The sequence below is a fragment of the Narcine bancroftii genome, chromosome 1, assembly GCF_036971445.1.
Source record: "Narcine bancroftii isolate sNarBan1 chromosome 1, sNarBan1.hap1, whole genome shotgun sequence".
Lineage (NCBI taxonomy): Eukaryota > Metazoa > Chordata > Chondrichthyes > Torpediniformes > Narcinidae > Narcine > Narcine bancroftii.
In genome coordinates, this window is record NC_091469.1 from 404,506,128 (window position 1) to 404,526,435 (window position 20,308).

The window sequence follows — 20,308 nt, forward strand, 5'->3', positions numbered from 1 at the left end:
ATTCGGTTTTATTGATTAAAGTCCTTAAAGCATACAGTCAGTATAACCCAGACAAATATATAATTTATGGAAGTTCCAAACCAAATGATGAAGTCTTATTCCATTTTGGAATTCACTCAGCATTATTATCTGAGGTGGGGTGCTGTATTTTAGAAATGATTCATTAACAATATCATCCAATGACATAACCATAAATCAGGTTTGATAGACATTTTTAATCATGGATGGTCATACTTCTGTCAAGTTTTTCAAACTTGTCAAGTCTGAAAGCCTGTCATTCATAATGAAAATGTTAATCACTATTCTATTTGTGGATTTCCATTCCAAGGGACTTTAAAAAGCCCACTTTTCCTCTTCGTTCATTGAGGAAAGATTTTGGAACAACTTTTGGTGGGCGTCACAGTTAGCACAATGCTATTACAGTGCCAGCGACACAGTTTCGAATCGGTTCTGTCTGTAAGGAGTTTATGCATTCTCCCCTTGTCTGTGTAAGTTTACTCTGGGCAGTCCGGTTTCCTCTCACCTTTCAAAACATACAGGGATTGTGAGTTAAGTGAGGTATTTGGGCAGCATGAGCTCAGGGGTCAAAAGGGTCTGATACCAGGGTATTTCTAAATTTTAATGCAAAATGCATCTAACTTGGAAATCTCCCAGTGCTATCCAGTGTAACAGCACTGATTTACCATAGCTTACAAACAAATAAAGAATACACTCACGCTTTTCTTTCAGCACACCATGAAGTCAGCTTTATTTTATTATTCACTAGACACAACATGGCATTCTTCAACTCCTCAAACATTACCCAGCTAAACTCCTCTGACCTTTTCACTGGTTCACTGCCACATGGATGATCCTGATGCTCGTACTCTTCTCCTCCTGCATTTGAGATTCATCAACCGTAAACTAACGCTTAGCACACCCGCACATGTGCGCTATTATTCCGATGCATCACATCGTTATGTCATCAGTGGTAGCCGGCACTGCTCCCAATGCATGGCCGCAACAGTACCCCCCTCACCCCCTCCGCTTATGAGCTGTGCAAGGAGGTGACTGACTGGAACTGTCCCACTATGTAATGGTCCAGAGGGCTGACAATTCGGCCAGAACTATACGATAGTACAAGTCAGGCAATGCATCTGTGGTAACAGAGAGAAAGGTGCTGGACTTTTGACATACAAGCATAGTGGGATTCCCAAGCACATTCTTCACATCATTCACATCATGCACAGCATCATCTCTCAAAGTCAATGGTCTTTTGGAAAAGGACGTTTAGTCCTTTTAGTTGGTCAGTAAGGGATAATAGAGATTCTGCAGCATTTGGCAGGAATCAGCGATAAAAATTTATCATGCCTAAAAAAAAACATCACAACCGGCCTAATGAGTTTAGGAAATTCTCAAATCTCTTGCATTTGCAATTCATTGGGGAAAATACCATGTTGCGTAACCCTATGTCCAAAAAATACAAGATCAGCAGCTCCAAAAATGCATTTACTGGGTTGATCACAATGCCAAACTCATCAAGCCTGTGAAACAACGAGATAAGATGGTGCTTAAGCTCTTCTTCATCCACACTTGCGACCAGAATACTGTCGGTGTAAGCAAGCACAAAATCGAGGCTGGTGAGTACGTGGTCCATAAACTGATGGAATGGCTGAGCTTCCTTCCGTGGACAGAATGGTATTCGCAGAAATGCAAACGTGCTGCTGTCTTCGTGAAATCAGAAGGCTCAACTAGAATCTGATAGTGAGCACGTACTAGGTCTATATTCACAAATACATGTTTGCGATGAAGATTTGCTCAAAAGTCTTGTAAATTAGGGATGTTGTCTCAGTCAGGCACAGTAGAATTGTTCAGGCACAATTATCACCACAAGGCAGCCAAACCCCAGGAGATTTCTTTTTGGAACCATATTGTAGAGCTCGTCGAAAGAATCAAAGACTTGTTGATCCAAACCAAGGCTTTTATTAGCAAAAGACAGGAGCTCTTCACAGGTGGCCGACCAGTCCGGAATGATCCGACCTGGCTAGGGACACAACCCTTTAAGGCCCAGACAGTAGGCGTGGCTAAGCTCTCAGCCACAATCTAGATACTGTAACTATATACACTATATACATTGGTGATAGATCTATACTATCACACATATGCAACGGTAAAGCCCAGCAGCTGTCAGATCTTTGGACTATGCCCTCAATGTGATGAGTCAGAGGATGGAGTATGGTTTACTTGTGGAGCGTCTTCCAGAACACAGGCTAGCTGGAACACATCCTGTCAAAGGTAATTTTTGGAAACAGAGGTTGTGTGGTGGTGCACTGCCTAATGGTGAACCGGCCCCGCTTGTATCGCCACGAGGTGGGGCAGCCATTAGGAGAAGGCGCCATCAGGGGTTTCTTCTTGACTCCAGCATCCCTTCCAGCGCACGCCCTGGGCAGCGATTATGATGTCACAATGCACCAGGTGACTGAGCTCATGCTGCCCTTAAAGGGGCATGCTGAATTTGAATCACAACAGTCGTTAACGACCATTGGTGTGGTGGCTGTGATTTACTTCAGCTCCTCAGAGCACCACAGTTTCTTAAATGTTTACCTTGTCATGTTCAAGAGCATTTGGTGAGTATCTTTTGAATTTCCACCCTCGATCAGTTGGCGGATCAGGCCAAACTCTTTATTTCCGTGACCTCTGCATTGATAGTAGAAGGATTGGCTTCTTCCCCTTATCAACAGGAGCAAATGGAATTGGAATAAGTGCTTACTCTAATGGACATTATGAAACACCAGCACCTTATCAATCGAAGATAACTGAGTTGGAGCAGCAAATGGCAGCACCGACTACGCAGGTCCAAACTTTGGGCATGCAACAGAATTCCTTCCTTGGACCTGGTTGGAAACATGGAGGTTGAGGACATGGTAGAGGAAATGGATGGTGCATTTGTTGGAAGTGTCGGAGATTTGTTGTTGCTGCCTGGTCCTGTCAGCCACCTTGCGACTTCTATAAATGATAGCCGGGAAATGAGCAAGCCTGGTCATAGAGGCAACTGCTGCCCATGGGCATGTCATTTGCTATCATTTCCTCAAACACCATCTCTTGGGTGTTCTAATTCTTGTTGATTCTAGTGCAGAGACTTCTGTGGTCCCCTAACCATTGAGAAACGCAGATACCTCAATATGTCATGTGTTCTTTCAACCGCAAATGATTCTCACATTCAAATATATGGCCAGAGGACACTCACATTCGGTTTTAGTCTTTTCAGTGGATTTTCTTCAATAATCATCTTTAACAGGGTGTGTTCCAGCTAGGCTGCACCACCTTCTCAACATCTGTGATGGTTGCCTATCACCTAGGCTGTTGGGCAATATGAGTCTCCCTAGATGGCTATGCTGCAAAATAGCCAGCTTAAGCATGTCATATGTGAGATTACCATCCGCATCCACTAAGACATCTCCACTTCATGGGGAATCTGCTCTGGAAGACATTCCACAAGTAAACCGTACTTTGTCTTTTGAATCATCACACTGAGGGCAGAGAAACGCACTTTGAGGATCATGAATCACGCTGGTGCTTTATTAATAAAAAGGGGTAATCTTTAGTTTGACCTCCCAAACTTCTCCTGTAAGGGGTTTATCCTAATCGCTATCTATTTTAAATTAGAAGGTACTGTGAACTCATAAGGTCACCAGCTGATTTAAAACTGCTGGTGACCCTATGAGTTCACAGTACCTTCTAATTTAAAATGGATAGCCATTAGGATAAAGAATATACTCACTCGTTTCTTTCAGCTCACCATGAAGTCAACTTTCTTTTATTATTCACTAGACACCACATTGCATTCTTCAACTCCCCAAATGCCACCCAGCTAAACTCCTCTGACCTTCTCATTAGCTCACTGCCACACGGGTGATCCTGACACTCATTTTCCCCCTCCTGCACCTGCGTTTCATCACCCGTATTCTGATGCTTAACACACCCGTGCATGCGCACTATTACCCCATGCATCACATCGCTTACATCATCAGTGGTGGCCAGCACTGCTCTCAACAAAGATAAGTACACAACCACGACACCAGTAAATTAGAAACTATTCCTGAAATAAAGTTTTGAGATAAGTTCCATTTTTAATGTAAGGGACTTCTGCTTTATTGTCATTTGTGTTTATAGTGTTTATTTCTACATACATTAATTGCTTGTATAGATTTCCTGAGAGGCCATTTGTCATTTTTAATCCATTACCTTGCATTCAAATCTGACATATCCATTTTATATTGCACCTACTCAATTCCTTTAGTTTTAATTCATTCACCCAAAAATAACAATACAGCACCTGGGGGTAGTTGATGTTTTGGGTCTGAGCTCTTTATCAAGACTAATAAGTTTGGTAAAATTACCCACATAAAGAGGTGTAGCAGGCCGAGGGACCACGTGGTTAGACAGGCCAAATCGCCGCCACAGTTGTCAGACACAAGACGGCATGGACCCCTTCCCTTCTGAGGAGATCCCCGCGGTTGGCGACACGCATTGCCCGGGGGACAGCGCCACTTCCGTGTTGCGTGCTGCTGGGCGAAGAGTGATGCCATGACGTGCTAATGTCACTTCCTAAAGCCAACGTGCCCCTCACAGGATGTGGGCAGTGTCCTCGAGCAGCGGATGTAATTCAAAATAAAGTTCAGGTACTGGTTCACTTCATGCTGTGTGGATGTCTCTCATTTCAGTAGTATTGCCGTTAGCAGACGCTACAGGGGGAAAGAAGCTGACTGAGGGGCCCAAAGGTGATAAGAGTATAGAATAGATCGTGCAAGAGTTGGAGAGATAGATAGAAATAGAAACCATAATGGGAGGGTTGGGGGGTGAGAAGTTAGAGACCGAGGTTACCTAAAATCAATGTTCTTGCTTTTAGGTTTAAGGCTGTCTAGGAGGAAAGTGATGTGTTTTACCTTAAGTTTACATTGGGCCTCATCCTGACAATGGATGAAATTGAGGACAGACATGCCACTGTAGGAATGGTTGGGGGAGTTGAATTGCAGCAGGAAGCTCAATTCAAAACCAATGAATAGGACATTAGTGTTCAGTGTTGCAGTCAACAGATTTGGGCTTGGTCACTGATGTAAAGGACACCATACCGTCTACATCAAATGCAATAGATTAGATTGGACAAGGACCATGTCAACTCTGACTCACCTGGACGGTCTGATTGTGGCTGTTAGTAAGGAGGTAAAACGCCAGAAGACATGCACCACCAGGTTCAGGAAAAGCTACAACCCCTCCACCATCAGACTCCTCAACGACAAACTCAGGCTCATTTAAGGACTCTTACTTGTGCACTTTATTGATTTTCTTTTTTTCTCTCTATATTGCACAGTTTGTTAGCATTCATTATCTGTTTACAGTTCTTTGGATCGTTTACATGTTGACACTGTGTACAATTTATTTTTTTAAACTATCAATTAGTGATAATTCTGCTAAGCCCACAGGAAAAAGGCATCTTAGGGTTGTATGTGATGTCATGTTTGTACTCTGACAAGAAATCTGAAAATCTGATATCTGAATGGTGGTAGGGACACCTTTGCACTTTCAGCAGTAATTGTTTAAGGTTGCAGAAAGGTGGGTGGGGAAAGAAGACTGGACTAGGAAGTCTCCAAGAGACGCACCCCTGTGAAAAACAGACAGGGGTTGAAGGGGTATGATGTGGCTGGTATTTGTGTGGAACACGTCTGTCCTCAGCCTCACTCATTGTCAGAGAAAGGTGAGACGTAAACTTGTGGAAAGACACCATATTCCTTCTGGTTAGCTTGAAACCCAATGCCATGAACTTTGATTTTTCTAATTATAGGTAACCTCTTTAACCACATTCAATTCCATCCCTTATTTATCTGCTAATATACTCTTTTTTTCTTTCTAACTTGTTTTGCCTCCATCGCTTGCCCTCACCCTTTCTTAATTGTTTCTCCCTCTACCTGTCCTTCTACCTCTCACACCTTAAGTCCAAAACTCTATCACCTCTGGGCTCCTCCCTCAGTTTCTTTAACACTTGAAATATGTAAAATTACATGTATAATTTTAGTCTTGATAAGGGGTCCAGCTATCATATGCAAATAATGGATGAGAATTCATTTTCTGACCATGTATTTCATTTATTCACTCAATCTGCTTTCTGCAATAATTAAGAGTGAGCTTGAAAAGTTTCTCTCTCAGTTACCTGTAGCTGAGTTTCTATAGGTTCTGTAACTGTTAATTCTCAAGTCACAATAAGTACAGAGGCCAAGCATTTCCAAGTTTGTTGTAGACAAGTTCAGATAGAGTTGAAGGCTCCAACAACAACAGAATTTCAGAAAAAGCATTTCATTAACTAATTTAGTGGAGCCTTTGAAGATTGCTTTAAAGTTTATGCAGTAACTTAAAGTTTCAGGAGTTCAGTTGGTTTATACAGCCAGTTTATACATTTTTAATTTTAAAACAATTTAATATGTTATATGTGCTCTCTTTTGCCAAGATATATCCAAACCATTAAATAAAAACAATTAAACCCCATTCAAAAAAAAAACTGGATAAATATCTGGTGAAAAATTAGATTAAAGCAAATAGGATAAACATCAACAGAGCTGATCAAGTAGATACTATTCTCTTATGAGCAAAAACAAGTACAGGCTTCCAATTCTCACCACAGCCATTTGAGAAAAATAAAGTTAGAAATAAACATGTGCTCAATATAAAAATCTTTATGTGGGTTTTCATTCCAAAGGAGGATTACTCCATCCTTCTCGATAGTTCATTGAGAAAGGTTTGCGACCCAAATTTTGGTCCAAAAAATGTCCAACGTTGAAATCTATTAGGACATCCAGCCAATCAATAAATAATTCTTAAAAGGTTTCAGGAAGGCTCAATATGCCACTGAATTGCAGTTAATAATTGAACATTCTCTACCTGGCCCAAGATTGACTTCAGACTCACATCAATGAGGTTTACCCTTCAAAGAAACCAAACAATTGTTTCAACTTTACAAGGCATAGGGCAGCGGTTTTCAAACATTTTATTTCCACTCATATACCACTTTAAGTAATCCCGATGCCATTGGTGCTCTGTAATTAGTAAGGGAATACGTAAGGTGCTATGTGAGTGGAAAGGAAAAGTTCGAAAATAATACCAAATCAACTCGTTATGTGCACGGTTTCATAACTCCAAAGGAAATAGGCCAATGACAATTTTTCTCATGCAAAATATTTCAGTAACAATTGGGTCTAGAGCAGTGGTTCTTAACCTTTTGTTTCCTACTGATATTTCTTCTTTGGCTTGGCTTCGCAGACGAAGTTTTATGGAGGGGTAATGTCCTCGTCAGCTGCAGGCTCATTGGTGGCTGACAAGTCCGATGCGGGACAGGCAGACATGGTTGCAGCGGTTGCAGGGGAAAATTGGTGAGTTGGGGTTGGGTGTTGGGTTTTTTCTCCTTTGTCTTTTGTCAGTGAGGTGGGCTCTGCGGTCTTCTCCCAAGGAGGTTGCTGCCCGCCGAACTGTGAGGCGCCAAGATGCACGGTTGGAGGCGAGATCAGCCCACTGGCGGGGGTCAATGTGGCAGGCACCAAGAGATATACCACTTTAAATAATCCCTTACTAATTACAGAGCACCTATGGCATAGGGATTATTTAAAGTCGAATGTAAGTGGAAAGAAAAAAATTGAAAACCAATGAAAAGGAAGGTGTAACAAATGCCAGCCCACATCCCAAAAACAAATAAATTGCTGTACTGACTCATGGGTGAAACTAGATGATAGGGTTAGTTCACTTTAATGCTGACAGTGTCTTTTAATTATTACGGGTTCAACAGTGTTTAACCTTTTTGAGGTGTACAGAAAACATACCTCAAGAAAAATGCATTAATGAAACACCTAACCAGGAAATGCCATACTGGTCCAATGTTATCAGATTGGCAATTAAATTGTTTTATCCAGCAGGATAAAACAATGGAGATATTTATTTTGTGGTATCTTTTTAATCCAATTCATTTTGATGAGCAATTGCAGGTGACCATCTAGCCACATTGTTGAATCTAGTCACATGCATGTCTGCATTTCATAAAAATTGGTATGTTATAATTAAATTTTTGTTTGCGCAGTCTTTATTGTCATGTTTTTGATACCCAGATTGAGGGGTAAAACACCAATCTATCCAATACCATTCTGGGTTTGTCTATGTATACCAAATGGAATGACATTTGGAAACAGAATACAAGGATCTAATGTCACCCCACTACCTGAAGAGGAATTCAAGTAAAAAATCCATTAAATATGATTCAGAAAATTACAAGTCAGGTGAAATTGCAAAAATATTTTGAGAAGTAAGTGCAAATTTATGAATCCTGAATACTAACAATTTGAGCTGTGCTTCCTTGAAATTCAAGCCCTGAAAGAATTTGTGCCTTGAACTCCATGTCCAACTAAATATTTATATTTTGCTCCCTCTATCAAGAGAATTGATTTGAAAAATATCTAGCATATAATGTATACTTTATTAGCACTGGACAAAATCTAGATGCCACTTATAATAACAATTATTATTTATTTTTAATGTAGTAAAATTTTCCAGAGAGAGTCCAGTGAGCAGCTAAACTAGTGCTTGGAAGAGGAAGAGCTGAATTGAGGTTATCTTTTTGAAGGGATCAATAAAACAATAGTAGCTATCGCGTAGTGGTCATTTTGAGAGTGGCTGTGAATGAGAGTAAATGCTAAAATTGAGTTTAGTGTGGAGACTTTGGCATGGGAGGATCCAGCAAGAGAGCTGAGCAGAAAAGTAATGTCTTTGTGCTTTTCAGAGATACTTAGTGCAGTGGGGATACCAATCAGGACAGAGGTTTTCTGGAAGATGGAGGACTTCAGGGAGACTTCTGGTGCCCCAACAGATTACATCTGCAGGAAGTATGTCCAAATATAGATTCTCAGTGAACATGTTAAGTCATTAGAGCTGATGTTGAATGAACTCAGGAGAGGCAGAGTAGATCATGGACTACAGTTATAGAGATGTTATTACACCAAAGATAGGGACACTTGGGTAATCAAGAGGAATAGTAAAAGGATAATACAGAGTACTCCTGTGGCTGTACCCCTTCGTAACAACTGCACTATTGGGGGGGGGGGGGATGTTGACTAATCAGAGGGTAACAGCATTGGCCAGATCATTGACACTATGACTCTCTCAGAGGCTCAACAGGGAAGGGTGCATTCAGGTAGAGTGATAGTGGTAGGAATCTCCATAGCCTGGGACATAATTAAATGTTTCTGTTGTGGTAAAAGAGCATTTGTTAATTATGTCTAGGAGTGTTTTTTGAAATAGCATATAGATAGCCCAACCAGAATGGTGATGAAATTGAACTTGAATTAGTCATTGAGCCTGACAGGTGATGGGAGTTTCATTGGGGTAACATTTAGAGAAAAATGATCACTCTTCATTCAGATTATGATAGTTGTGGACAAGTATAAGGTTTAGCTTTGTTGAAAAGTTCTAAATTAGCGGAGGTCAAATTATGACAGGGTTTGACAGGTGCACAGGGTGTAAACTGTAAGTAGCTGTTGGTGGGTAAGCCCACAACTGACATTGGGGAGTTGTTTAAGGACCATCTAATTAGAATCCAGGACAGGTATATTCCAGTGTTAAGAAAGGATAAGGATGGCAAGATAAAAGAACCTTGAATGACAAGAGAAGTCATTCATTTCTAAGGTTCAGGAAGTTACAATCAGACAGGGCTGAGGAGGAAAATAAAGATTGCAGGAAATACCTCAAGCAGGGAATTAGGAATGGAAAAGGGAGACCATTCAATATCCTTAATAAGCAGGATTAAAGACTTTCCTATGAGTAGAGTTGCGGACTGTGTAGAGCAGCATTTCTCAACCTTTTTACCCTTGTGGAACCCTTGAAATGGTGTTCATGTCTCAGGGAATCCCTGCATAAAAATTATTATATACTATTATTAATATATATCTCTTTTATATTTTTATTGTAGTTCACGTGGTAAACATCATATATATTTTTTCGGATATCTTGTTTAAGGAAAAAAATGACCCAATTTTTTGTCAAATTTATTGGCAATGCAAAAAAAATCATACTGCTCGTTTATGAGACTTCACACCAAGGTTTTCAGTCACAAAATAATCTGTAAACACACACAAAAAATAAACAAAAATAACCAATATCACATATGTATAACACATATAAACAGAACAAAAGCAGATAACTATTACAATATTGTTTATTGATAATATTGAAAAGGCATAGGATAAATCAAGGTACAATATCCTATGAACAAATAAATGGGCCAAGGAAATGTTATTTTCGAAACCGATTTAGATAGTGAAATTTGCTCCTCTAATGTGAAACCTATGCTTGTCTTTTGCTACACAAGTAATTAATTTGAGGTAGAACTTTAGATTAACACACACAGATTTTATTTTCAATTGAAAGGAGATGATTTCTGTCTTTGCTTTTGATACTTGTTAAATAAGAAAAGGCTTGAATGGTAGAATACTCATAACATAACATAACAATTACAGCACGGAAACAGGCCATTAGGCCCTTCTAGTCCGCACCGAACCAAACACCCCTTTCTAGTCCCACCTCCCTGCACAATGCCCATAACCCTCCATCTTCTTCTCATCCATATACCTGTCCAACCTTTTCTTAAATAATACAATTGACTCCGCCGCCACTATTTATCCCGGAAGCTCAATCCACACGGCTACCACTCTCTGAGTAAAGAAGTTCCCCCTCATGTTACCTCTAAACCTCTGCCCCTTAATTCTTAACTCATGTCCTCTTGTTTTAATCTTTCCTCCTCTTAACGGAAATAGTCTATCCACATCCACTCTGTCTATCCCTTTCATAATCTTAAATACTTCTATCAAATCCCCTCTCAACCTTCTACGCTCCAAAGAATAAAGACCTAATCTGTCCAATCTCTCCCTATACTCTAGATGCTTAAACCCAGGTAACATTCTGGTAAACCTTCTCTGCACTCTCTCCACTCTGTTTATATCCTTCCTATAATTAGGCGACCAGAACTGCACACAGAACTCCAAATTAGGCCGCACCAACGTCTTATACAATCTCAACATCACCTCCCAACTCCTATATTCCATGCAATGATTGATAAAGGCCAGCATACTAAAAGCCTTCTTCACCACCCTATTCACGTGAGTTTCTACCTTCAGGGAACGATGTACCGTTACTCCTAAATCTTTCTGCTCTTCTGTATTCATCAATGCTCTCCCATTTACCACGTATGTCCTATTCTGATTCTTTTTACCAAAATGAAGCACCTCACACTTATCAGCATTAAATTCCATCTGCCATTTTTCAGCCCACTTTTCTAAGCAGCCCAAATCCCTCTGCAATCCTTGAAAACCTTCTTCATTATCCACTATTCCACCTATCTTAGTATCGTCTGCATATTTACTAATCCAATTCACCACCCCATAATCTAGATCATTAATGTCCAGAATTTGTCCACAGATAGGTTAGTAAATCTCATCTTGAGTGTATGATCAGACTGCAGCTCACAAAATTCTTCCTCTTCTTTTAAAGTCAAGTTCTCAGGATGACCAGAAGATTCAGAGTATGGATCCCTCACCCATTCCCTATGATTATTATAATTTTAAATAAGACATTGAAGCCTTTATTATAATAACCAAGTATTTTTCAACAATATGTCGTCTGTGTATAGTAAAATTACGAATATAAAATGAATCAAAAATTACTCAAAAATTCATTAGCCTATTTATCACTCTTTCTCACGGAACCCCTAGTGACCTCTTGTGGAACCCTAAGGTTCTGGGTTAACATCGGCTGAGAAACACTGGTGTAGAGGGTTATCAAACAATACAGCTGGATATGTATCACTGACTGATATGGGCAGATAAATGGCAGATGGTGTTTAATCTGGACAAGTGAGAGGTGTTGCAATTTGGGAGGTTAATTTTACAGGGAAAGCATTCAGTAAATGGTAGGGCTCTTAAAAATACGTGCGTAAGGATCTAGTGGTTCTGGTCTGTAGTTCATTGAAAGTGTTCATATAAGTTAGATAGAGTGGTAAAGAAGACGTATGGTATGGGCAGGCCATTGAGTATAAAAGTAAGGAGATCATGTTTCATCTATTATAAATCTTTGTAAAGGCTGGATGTGAAATACTGTCTGTAATTCTAGTTGTCACGTTGTTTTATTTGGACCACAGGATACTGAGGGGCGATCCAATACAGGTCTGAAGGTCAATGAGAGGCATCATTAGGATGGATATTCAGAATATTTGCCCAGGATAAAAGTGTCACACCATAGAGGACTTGTATCTAAGGTGAAGTATAAGGTGAAGTTCAGGGAAATATGTGGGGAAAATGTTTAACACCGAGTGGTAGATGCCTGCAACGGTCTGTCGAGCGTAGTGGGGGAAACAGATACAACAGTAGCATTTAAGAGGATTTAAAATGAACACTTGAATATGAGAGGGATGGAAGGATATATGTCTGGTGCAAACAGCAGAGTGTGATTTGAACATTATGTTTGGCACAGACATGTGGGCCAAAGAGTATATTCCTGTCCTGTTTTGTTCTGTGCTAAGTGGTTTAGATAGAGAATTTCAGAGCTGGAGCTTAGCATAAATCTGAAGAACTTGAAATCTTTCTCTGTAATTATCTATTAAACCATTTTTTTTCATTTGCTACGAGTAATTCATGTTCTGAGAATTTAAGATTTAATCATATTTATCAAAATAAATTGCATTAGTTTGCCATTTTTATTACTTCTCCAAGATCTCCAATGTTTTTTGAGATACTAATGAAGATTTCAAGAGAAAATCAGTTGCCTGAACATTTGTGTGAAAATTGACATTCAAATCCTTTCAATTTCTCTTTACGATGACATATTTCCATCCATAGTAGGTATCGTGTAGTGGTCATTTTGGGAGTGGCTGTGAATGAGTGTAAATGGATTCCATCCATGTTACCCTTGATTTTTTTTTTAAATCAGTGTTGATGCCATTTCCTGCAGAATTCTTTGGGCAGCAATATAAACAACGATATTTAGTCCTTGGCCCTGATACTGTAGATTCTGTACATTTTTTCTCAGCAGCGTGATAACTATTTTGTTTCATTTGCACTTCTTATTCAAGGTTTTGGCAGTTTCCTCTTGCAGCAATTCCCAACCCCCCTCCACCCTCACCCTCTCCCTTGTGGAATCAACTTACATTTAGAGGCTGGCACGCTTCAAGGTGCTCACACAAATCACACTATCCCCAAGGGCTTGTAAAAATAAAATCCTCTCCCTGATTCTATCCACGAAGTGACCTTCTGAGTGGTGGAAGAGTCTGCATTCTACAAGATCTCTTAAATTTCCCCAGCTAAGTTTAAAATGTTCCACTCTTGCATTGTATAGGCATTTTCTGAATGATTTGGTAGACTTCTGCTCAAACTACACCAGGGTTCCAGTCCAATGGCCAGGAGAATTGTGCTCAATTTTTCTGTACTTGTAATAATAAGAATTGACCATATATTTTAAGTCTGTTCATCTGGTGAATAAATGATGGGTAATTGGTTCATAATGAACTACATGACCAAGTATGAAATGCTGTGTGCAATGCTAACATCCACTCAAACACTAATGCTTGTCCTTATATTTAGGAAAACAATAGGAACTTGCTTATTTAGATTCTATTATACTTAAAAAAACTTGCATATTATGAATCATGGATTTATGAAAGTGTCATGTTTGACTAATTTTCTGGAATTTTTTGAAGATGGGACCAATAGAAAAGATGAGTGTGTACTAGACAATTTGGTGTATCTGAATGTTTGAAAATATTCATTAAGTTATCAGACAAGAGGTTGGTCAACAAGGTTAGAACATATGGAGTCAGGAGTAGTATGCTAACATAAGTCACTTTACACAGCCACTAAAGAGCAGAGAATTTCAGGAAAATTTCTGATCTGGTGGCAGTGTAAAAATGTTGGGACGGAATTTTTTATGCAAATTTCATCTGGTAATTTTTTCACTTGTACCCCTACACATTTTTATGGAGTGGCAGTAGTGCAAATTGACCGAAGGCACTCTGCAAGAAACAGGCCTAATGAATATGACGTTTCTCTGCCCCCCCCCCCCACCCCCAACAAACTCTGCAACACAGGAAGGCTGTGTAAAAGTGTCCCTGTGTAAACAACCACATCGGGACACACTGGAGATAAGTACACTAATTTCTTTTTCAGAATACTTCCAAAGTTTCTGTGTAAAAATGCCAATAGCCTAAGAATTTTTAAACAGATCAAAAAAAAACAAGGCATGCCGATAAAGAGATAATTCTCTGGCTGCATGTCTGTGACTAGTGCAGTACTTCACTGGTTCTCAAGCACTAGCCTTTCACAATCTGTGTCAACAATTTGACTGAAGGGATCAGATATAATATTTCTAAGTTTGCTGACCATATTAAATAAGGTGGAGTTCTGTGCATGAAATGGGATGTGAAGGGACTTTGAGGAAATATGAACTTAGGTGTGACTGTGTGTAAGTACACCAAAAAAAAAACATGATGTGGAAAATGTGAAGTTGTCATATAGGATAAAGGTAAGGTTTATTCCGATAAACAAAAAAACTTGCTGCAACCAAACAGGTATTTATAAAATAAAAGCAAATAAAATAATATACATAATTGAATTTAAACGAGACAGTAAATATAAAAGATACATAATAGATAATAACCTTTAACCTAGTGGGGGGAAAAAAGTGACAACCATAGTGTAGGCAGTTCTCTTGTGGTTTCGGAACAGTCGTTGTTAGTGTAACAAGGGGAGCTCAGACACCTGATATAACTTGTTCTTAACTTAAATAGTGGTTTTCAGGCTTCTGCACTGTTGGAAATTAGCAATGAGAATAAGTTGTGACCAGGGTGATGTGGGTCCTTTATGATGTTGGCTGCATTCTTGAGGCCAGTGCCTCACATAAATGTACTGCATTTAAGAGCCAGTCAGAGCCTGTATTTCTTAAAAAGGTGAGCCATTTGGCAGTGTTGGTGTTCAAAGGAACCTCTGTGTTTGGGGATTGGACTTGCATTCTCTCTCATTTAAAAGAATCTGAGGAGAGCTCATCAAAACATGTTATTTTAGGCCTTGACAAGCTAGAAACAAGGAAGATTGTCTCAGACCTGAGGAGTGTAGGACCTGGGGATGCAATTTGTGAATTAAGGATTGGTCATTTATAAATGAGTCGAGGAAAATCTTCAGTTTGTAAAACTGTAGAATCTGGAATTTTCAACCCAAATGGTCTGTGGAGGCTTAATTGTTGCTCTCAAATTGTTAACAACCACATGTTATTTGCTTTTACCATTGAAGATGGTTTGCTGTTGTGATTTTAACATCCCAATGTTGAAGTTAATGCCATGTAACCTGAGTAACTCTGTCCTTTATGACTGAAACTCAAACTTCTCTGATTTGTTTGGACAAATATCACTAGGCAGCACCTGAATCACATGAGGTCACTAATTGACTGATTCATGTTATTACCAAAATCCTTAATTTTAAAGCTTGGCATTTGCAGAAAAGCATCATCGCAGGGAGGGCAACTTATGACATAATTGACAGGAGCTGGGGGGAGGTAATTGGGAGCAGCTGTCATTGAGCAAGTCCACCACTGACATATAGAAATTGTTTTAAGGAGTCACTTGCATGTTTCAATGCAAAGGAAAATAAGGATGGCAAAGTTAGTAAGTCTTAGATGACAAGAGAGCTCATGAAATCAGTCAAAAAGAAAAAGGAGGTATGTGAAAATGTCAGGGCTTTGAAGGAATATAAAGATTGCAGGAAATTGTTACTGAAATATTTTGTTTGAGAAAAATTGTCATTGGCCTGTTTCCTTTGGAGTTATGAAACAGTGCACATAACAAGTTCATTAGGTACAATTAAAACAGTGGTTCTCAACCTTTTTGTTTCCCCTCATGTACCACCTTAAGCAATCCCTTACTAATCACGTGAGCATCTATGGCATCGGGATTACTTAAAATGGTATGTAAGGGGGGAAAAAAAGGTTGAGAACCACTGCTGTAGATGTTCAAGGCTGTTGAGGAGGAAAATAATGTGTTGTTTCTTAAGTTTGCATTTAGCCTTCCATGACAATGGATGAAGCCAAGCACAGACATATCACTGTCAGAATAGTTGGTGAGTTGAAATGATTGGCTACAGGAAATATTTAGCTTCTCTGTATTTGGTCGTATCAATCTAGAGGAGGCCATACCTAGTACATTGAATACAGTAGGTGAGCCTGTTGCATCTATCTGTCTTCCATGAAAAGTTTTTTGTGGCTCTGGATAGTGGTGAGGGAGGAGATGTAGGTACATGTTTTGCACCTCCCATGGTGGAAGGTGGATGTGTAGGGTAAAGTGGACTAGAGCAGCCATTCTATACCTGCTGTAGTCTATAGCTCTCTGAGGGCTCTGCTCAAGGTTTAAGGGCCCACTTCTCCATGAAGCAGTCATTTAGTTGGTTTATTCTGTATTTCTCTCCAAATGACTACATAAAAAGAACTCTTTAGTTTTTCTGTCTGTGTGTTTTACCTCCCACCTCCCCACCTTGAATGTGCTGTGCCTGCCCCCCCCCCTCCACCCCAAGGGGACCCTATAGCCCCCATTGAGAATGGCTGGGCTAGAAACTGAGACTTACTCCTATGAATAGGGGTGGAAAGGGAAAGATGTGACCGGTGTAAAAACTCAATACTGGACAAAATCAGCAGGTCAAGGTGTACCTTTTCTATAGCAAAGATATTGATACATAGTCAACATTTTAGGCTTGAGCTCTTCATGAAGGTATGGAAAAATGTTGGCAGGTGTCCAAACTAAAAGTTGAGGATGGAAGGGGTGGGGGAGGAACATGGTCCAAAGACGGGTGTGTAACATGACTGTATGCACTCAGACACAAGTGAGGAGTACAAACATGCTTTTAATAGCTTGCAATCAATGGCCAAAAGACACAATAGTTCTTGGGTGAATCTGAGGTAAGGCAGGAAAACTAGGGTTTATATTGGGGTAGGTGAGAGTGGAGCCAAGGGAGGAGCCAGCCATCTGAACAATACACAGACAGTGAATTCAAGTTCACTGCAAGGAGAAGGGAGGGAGAGAACACAACACCAAGCAGGGCTAAGGAGGGATGGCTAGGGGAAGAGAGATGGAAGGGGGTGGTGAACTGAGGGAAAGAAGACAAGGGGAAGGGAAGAGAGGGAGAAAAGAGTAGGTAGATTAGTCGAAACCAGAGAACTTGATGTTAATGCAATCTGGCTGGAGAGTGCTCAGGTGGAAAATCAGGTGTTGTTCCTCCAAATTACAGGTGGTCTTGCTGGGATAGTACATGAGGCCATGGGCAGACATCCGAGTATGAAGGTGGGATGCAGAACTGAAATGTTTGGCCACTGGGAGATCCCTGTCACTGGTGCGAACAGACCAAAGATGCTCAGGGAAGCGATTCTCTGAGTCTGCGTCCATTCTCTCCAATGTAGAAAAAGACCATAAAGGGAGTACCGGATGCAGTAGATCAGTCCTGCAGATACACAAGTGAAGTGTTGCTTCACTTGAAAGGCCTTTTTGGGGCCATAGAGGGTGGAAATGTGGGTGTAGGGTGGAACCTCCTGTGGCCAAAGTTGAAGGTACCAGGGGTGGTGATTGGTAAGATGGGATGAATGCACAAGGGAATCATGGAGGGAGTGGTCCCTATGGAAGGCTGAGAGGGGAAAATCTGTGTGGTTGTGGTATCCTCTTGCAACTGCTGAAAATTCTGGAGGATAATATGTTGGATGCAGAAGCTGGTGGAGTGGTAGGGACAAGGGAATCTTGTGTTTGTTGTGTCTAGAGCAGGGGTCTCAAGCTTGCGGCCCGCGGGCCAACTGCGGCCCTTGGGATGATAGTTTGTGGCCCCGCCTTAATATGAAAGTTTAATGTTAGTGCAGCCCGCAAGTTTGATATGATTGGCACTTTTCAGTGTTGTGTGCGGAGCTGAACGAACCTACCAATCGCGGGGTGGGACATCGGCTGGGCTTATTGCGAATATAAGCATATTTGTGTGCATTTTCTATTTGTCATTATATGTACGTGGCACATGCTCAATTTCCGTGGCCGCTCCCGCTTCACGTGCTTCGGCGGCCAGTCTGAACCCAGAAGTTGTTGCTTAGTGGGACAGAAAAAGAAGCAGAAAAGACGCATCAGCTAAACAGTGAAACAGAGCCACATTTCAAATTTTTGCGAACCCCTTCTCCTTTGATGTGCAAGATGCCCCTCCTGTGCTTCAAATGGAGCTCATTGACCTGCAGTGCAACTCTGAACTCAAAACCAAGTTCAGGGAGGTGAGTGGAAAAGCAGACAAGCTTGGGCAATTTTTGAGAGAATTGCCCCCCAGCTTCCCTGAGCTTTCCCGAATGTTCAAGCAGACCATGTGTCTTTTTGGGAGCACATACTTGTGCGAAAAGCTCTTCTCTACCTTGAACTTCAATGTCCAAGTATAGGTACAGACTTACTGATGAGCATCTTCAAGCCCTACTGAGGGTCTCAACTGCCTCCTCCCTTAAGCCAAATGTGGCTCGGCTATGCGAGAGGAAGCGCTGCCAAATCTCTAGCAGTAAGAAGTAGGCAGAAGAAGACATATTTATAACAGTTTATGTTTAATGTTCCATTCATGTTCAGAAAGTTAAAGGTTAAAGAACTGTTAATACAGACATTTGAATCTGAATAATAATAATTACATTTCTCCAATCAGCAACTATGTGGTTTCTTCAGTCTTCTATATCTGTTGTATTATTATTATTTTCATTATTGTTATTTTCATTTTATTTATTTATTACTGATTGATTTTTTTTTCTTATGAATTGTTAATTTATTTATTTTTTCATCTTATTTTGTGTTTTTTAAAATAAAAAAAAATAAAGACATTTGATAACATTGGAATGTTTTTGTAAGAGCTTTTCTTGTGGAAAACCTGATGTGGCCCAGCCTCACCCAGACTCTACCTCCAGCGGCCCCCGGGTAAATTGAGTTTGAGACCCCTGGTCTAGAGGCAAAGGGGGCCAAGGCAGATGAGTGGGGAAAAAGAGGAAATTGGGTGAGTTGATGGTGGTGGAGGGGAAGCCACGTTTATGAAAGAAGGAGACCATTTCAGAAGATCTGTACGGAAAGACCTCCTCTTGGAAACGGATGTAGTGGAGACAGAAATAGAAATGTTTCCAAGTTAGTTGTGTGGGTTTTTTAATTTTTTATTATTATTTTTAAAAATAAATAAATAAATAAATAAATACATAGAAATAATTATAATAATGTCAGTGGAAAACTTCTCTCCTGAATGGAGTCAGAGTGATCCATAAAGGGGAGAGTGTTGTCGGAGATGGACCAGGTGAGTTTGAGATTGGGTAGAAGTTGGCAGCAAAGTGAATGAAGTTGATGAGCTCATTTTGGGTGCATCAGGCAGCCTTAATGTTGTCATCAAAATAGTGGAGGAATTTACCCTTCCTATTAGTGTTAGTGGTAAATCTTTCCAATATTCTAAGTCATCCTGTAATTTCTTCATTAATGGTTGATAATTTAATTTGTATAAATGGCATAGATTATTATCTAGTCTAATGCCTAGGTATCTGATTGCTTGTGTTTGCCATTTAAATGGTGATTCTTTCTTAAACTTTTTTAAAAATTATTTTTCACACTATGAACCATATTGACCAAAATACACACAAACACTTCCCTCTTGAATATACACAGTGTCATTTTCTCCCCTTTTCCCCCCTCCCTTCCCTCCCTCCTTCCCACCCCCTCCCCCCACTAAATGTACAACATATACATTACAATAAACCCATTAAACAATGTCATCACACAATGAAAATAAATAAGAAAATTGCGTCATCTACTTTTACACACTGGGTCAGTTCATTTCATTGTCTTCTCATTCTATCATTTTAGGGAATGGAGGTCCACAGTATGCCCTCTCTGTTGTGTTCCATGTACGGTTCCCAAATTTGTTTGAATAATTTAAAAAAAATAAAGTCACAGTATATGTTATTTTTTCCAATTGAATATATTTATTCATTTCTATGTACTATTGCTGTACTCTCTTCTGATTTCCAGGTTGACATTATACATTTTTTGCTACAGCTAAGGCTATCATAATAAATCTTTTTTGAGGCCTAATTCTTTACTTCTTATATCACTTAGAAGAAAGATCTCTGGATTTTTTGGTATATTGCTTTTTGTGATTTTTATTTAATGCCTGATTTAGATCTTCCCAAAACTTTTTCACTTTCTCACATGCCCAAATTGCATGTTCTGTTGTTTCCT

At 40.0% G+C, this 20,308-nt stretch overlaps 1 long non-coding RNA gene across 1 annotated transcript in view; it reads left to right on the plus strand.

Moving 5' to 3' along the window:
- Positions 1–2,506: 2,506 nt before the first annotated feature.
- Positions 2,507–20,308, plus strand: part of LOC138753210 (uncharacterized) — a 101,381-nt gene continuing 83,579 nt past the window's right edge. Inside the window, exons 1-2 of the long non-coding RNA XR_011351035.1 lie at positions 2,507–2,606; positions 7,291–7,400. This is a non-coding gene — a long non-coding RNA (uncharacterized lncRNA). The remainder of the gene's footprint in view (positions 2,607–7,290; positions 7,401–20,308) is intronic.